A 4,601-nucleotide genomic window follows, 5' to 3' on the forward strand; every position below is an offset into this window, starting at 1 on the left:
GAGGTCATAGTCAAAATCGGAATGCTTGTTGGAGAAATAATTGAAGGAATAAAGGGGCAGAAACTGACCTAAAACCAGCTCAATATTCACATGTTCATGTTTCCTACCCACATGAAGAAAGCTAGATGCTTTTCTTCTTTTCCTTGGATATATTTTTCAAGACAATCTCTTTAATAGATCATCATCACTTCCATGTTGTTGCACCTTCATGCCTTGCTTTCATTTCATCATTTCTCTATCTTTTCCATATTTTACAAATCACTTTCATATTCCACTTTCATTATTTTTCTTCCACTCATCATGTCACGCCCCGAATTTTGAATAACCAATTCAAATCCGAAACATGAATAAACAATTAATACAAATAACGTTCTGAATTTTTTTCTCACAAACAAACACACCACTCGCCACTCAACACAAAAACTCGAAAACCTCGAGTTAATTATTACAATTCACTCTTACAAAGTAAAATTGCAAAGCTCTAAATGAGCATAACAAACCTCACAATATAATGCTGTAATTCACATAACACTACTCTAAGCAGCCCGATCACCGTCCTGGTTCTCCTGACCTGTAGGATTTCCCGCTACACAATTTGAATAGTGTACCGGGAGTTGCAACAACACAAAACCCGGTAAGCTTTTTACAGCCAGTATGAGTAAACAAGAAAGAACTGTTGATTTTAAATTACAATTCTTATAACTCAACAACACAACCAACAATCTCAACATCCACGACGCAAACGTCAAACCCATTCAATATCACCACTTTGGTCCTATCTCACAACACTATCACCACTTGGGTCCCATCCCATAACACGTTAGAGCTCTAACTGCCTCGTTACCTCTGACACCTTGGCCTAGGGTCAAGCAACGGCAAAAATACTTCGGTTAACACTATAACCGTCGCGCTTTGGACATCCCCGTCCTCAGCACCATATACTTCGGTTAATAATAAACCGTCGCGCTTTGGACATCCCCGTCCTCAGCACACAACTTCGGTTAATAATAAACCGTCGCACCTTGGACATCCCCGTCCTCAGTACACAAACACTCCGGTTATCCTTAACCGTCGAACTTCGGACACCTCATCCTCAGAACCCTACATTCTCTGACTCTATACATCCTCCAATGTAAATCATGAATATTAACAAGAACTCATCAATCATGTTCATCACATATAAATATGGTAAGTCACATGTCAATTTATAATAATTTAATCATCTCAATTTCACACTCTTCAATGTCACGCCATTCACATATAATCACGTAAATATATATATACGTAATTATCCGCTCAGGGATAATCACTAATACCAACTATAGTTCACACAAGAAAATCGTGAAATTCATTTTGTATAATTAAAATCATTTTACTTACCTATGGACCGTAATTGATCAAGTCCATATGATTTTAAAACAAATATTTATTCCATAAATATTTTCACGCAATTACGACAAAATAAGGTAATTAAATTTATTCGGTTCGTAATATGAACCACGTGAGGTTTACTCACCTCGATAATCCCGCTGCGTCTTCAATTCAGCTCAAAATACGATCCACAATCGTCCACCAACTCAAACCGTCAATCACCTAGTCCAATAATGATCTTGACTTAGCCAACAACTCAAATATGTAATTAAACGACGATCCAACGCTCAGATTCAAATTAAACGATGATCCAACGGTCGGATCTGAATTTAATGATGATCCAACGGTCGGATCCTCACGGATCGCCTTTAGGATCATCCTCCAAAATTATCACGAAGATCCAACGGTCAGATCTTCCTGAATCGCCTTTACTAACATCTCCACAAAATTATATGAAAATCCGACGGTCAGATTCTCACGAATCGCCTTCCGAATCACTATTTCTCAATTATACGAAGATCCAACGGTCGGATCTTCGCCCGTGACCTCACAAGGTCACCGGGACAGTCATACGATCAACATATCCAAAATTGAAGCAAAACCGATGGTCAGATCTTCACAGATCGTAAACCGAAGATAAACGTAAAAACGTTAAATAGTAACGTCAAAACGTAAATCCACTATTTATCAACTTTTTCTAACATGACCATGTTATATATCAAAACGCTCGTATGGATGCATAGATCATCGCCTAGATAATGAAAACTCGAAATATGGTCTGATGCGCCGCCACAAGCGGTGGTCAGTGGGCGGTCAACGCGGCGGTCAACGCCGGTCAACCACCTCAGATGGCAAAGTGACCAACTACAAACTGGTTCAAAATGAAAGGGTGATCGACTTCCATACCTGGAGCTAAGTCTGGTTTGGCCTAGATCGTCCTAGATCAAGCGTTGAAGTTGGATTAATCTCGTGCGTCTGATCAGATTCAGATTAAATCAGGGACGTCGAAAAAGTCAAACCATGATCTAGCGTTCTATACACAAAATCGTGATGAAAGGCTTACATGGGGATAATCAGGGGGAGGAGGAGATCACGAAAATGGGGAGGATCGGCCCGTGCAACGCCGGAAAAGTGGTTTTCCGGTCGGGTCGGGTTCTAGCTTCGGGGGGGCTTCGATCTCCATCTGGGGGCAGCGGCGGGGCAAGGCGGTGGCAGGGAGCGGCTGGGCGGCTCGAGGCGACCTCGGGGAGGGCCGGGTCGTGGCCGGAGGACGAGCGACGGCGCCGCTGGCGTCGGGTCGGGTCGGCGGGTCGGCAAGCGTGGGGAGGGTTTTGCGCGAGAGAGAGAGAGAGAGGGGGGGACTATTCCGCAAAAAAAGGAATTTTTTTGTCCTTGAATGAAAAATAAAATCAGAATTTTCCTATTTATAGAAAATTCCCAATTTTCAAAAATTCATAACTTAATCATACGAACTCCGAATATTGCGTTCCACATGTCCACGAACTCGTATCGACGAGCTCTACAACTTTCATGAAGGAAGTTTTCCCAAATTTTGAACGTATAAAAAGTCAACTTTGTTGACCCCCTAAAAACGTTCGTTTTCGAAAATAAAATCGTTCGAACTAATTCCACAACTTCTCCGAGCCTCGTACTCGCTCCCACTATCGTGAAATCATTTCTAAAAATCCACGGAATTTAATTTGGATTTTCCGGGGTATTACAGTCTACCCTCCTTAAAGAAATTTCGTCCCGAAATTTGAGCGTAAGTCAATTCCTCTCGATTAAGGTTGACCTAACCATAGAATCTCCATCTCTTCCAAATCTGTAGTAATCTACAGAGCCACAATCCTTTGTATAAAAATACATTCCTATGGCCACTAAATCCTTTCATCACAAACGTAAACTCACACAACAACTGCTCAACAACACTCCACATCACATACACAAAATCGTCACATGGATCATCTCATAGATCCTCACATAGATCTTCACATAGATCATCACATAGATCATCACTCTGTACTGGCATACAAGCACAGTAAACACTCCCACAAAGTGTTTCGCTACTCAATTAGCATCACGGTAAATCTCCATAGTAAAACTTAAGCATGCACCACTCTTCACAACCATAGAGATGCATCACTCAAAACAAATCATCCCCAAAAGCACGCCAATAAATTATGTCATCCAATGATGATGACTTGGGCTTGCTCAATCCTTGGGCTAAGCACTAGGGCTGGCCAATTGGGCCTGAAGAAATCGGACCATCCACATTTCGAACCGGCCCAAACCACTTTGGGTTTAACATTTGGGCCTACTATTCGGGCCGAACAATTGGGCTTACCATTTGGGCCTACCATTTGGGCTTACTATTTGGGCTTACTATTTGGGCCTACCAATCGGCCCACCAACTTCCAGCTCGGCTACGGTATGAAATTGTACATACCGTATATACGTATGCATACCGTACAGATCGTATATACGTATGCATACCGTACAACTGTATATTCGTATGCATACCGTACAGACCGTATATACGTATGCATACTGTACAACTGTATATAAGTATACATACCGTACAGACCGTATATACGTATGTATACCGTACATACCGTATATACGTCCGTATATCAAGCATATACGAGATCCAAAAATATTTGTAAGAGGTAAGGTTCGAACTCCCGACCTCAAATACGAAGGTTTTGCTCCCAACCACTGAAGCAAGAGCTGCCTTCATTAATATATGCTCACGTGTTATATTTATTATGTCATAAGCGACATAAATAAAATAACGGGGGAGGCAAGGTTCGAAACCTTAACCTGCTGCACAAGGGCTTTGCCCACCAACCACTGGAGCACAAGCTGTGCTTAATATAATGTGTACAAATGTTTTACTTATTATGTCATAAGCGAACATAATAAAAATAAACGAGAGGCAAGGTTCGAACCTCTGACCTCTTGTACATGAGCCTTGCTCTTCAACCACTAGAGCACCAGCTGCTCTCGTTACTATCCATGCAACTTCTTTTATTTATTCTATCATAAGCGATAGAATAACAACAAACTGTCGGTACACTCCACGTGCCACGACACGTCTCTTCCGTGATTTACGGAAAGCAAATCACTTTCGGCTAAAGCTGTCTGCCACAGCGTCTCGAGGTTCGGCCTGTCCCCTTACACGCTCAACACGCGCCAACAGCTTTTCCGGGTTTCGGGGCGACTTTAATCCA

The 4,601-nt window shown here is 41.9% G+C and overlaps 1 long non-coding RNA gene across 1 annotated transcript; it reads right to left on the bottom strand.

Moving 5' to 3' along the window:
• Positions 1-316: 316 nt before the first annotated feature.
• On the bottom strand, positions 317-1,583 carry LOC133713996 (uncharacterized). The gene is made up of 2 exons (XR_009848391.1): positions 1,517-1,583; positions 317-586 (listed from the first exon to the last, which is right to left on the bottom strand). It is a non-coding gene; the product is annotated as an uncharacterized LOC133713996 (long non-coding RNA).
• Positions 1,584-4,601: the final 3,018 nt, after the last annotated feature.

The sequence above is a fragment of the Rosa rugosa genome, chromosome 6 (assembly GCF_958449725.1).
Source record: "Rosa rugosa chromosome 6, drRosRugo1.1, whole genome shotgun sequence".
Taxonomy (NCBI): Eukaryota; Viridiplantae; Streptophyta; class Magnoliopsida; order Rosales; family Rosaceae; genus Rosa; species Rosa rugosa.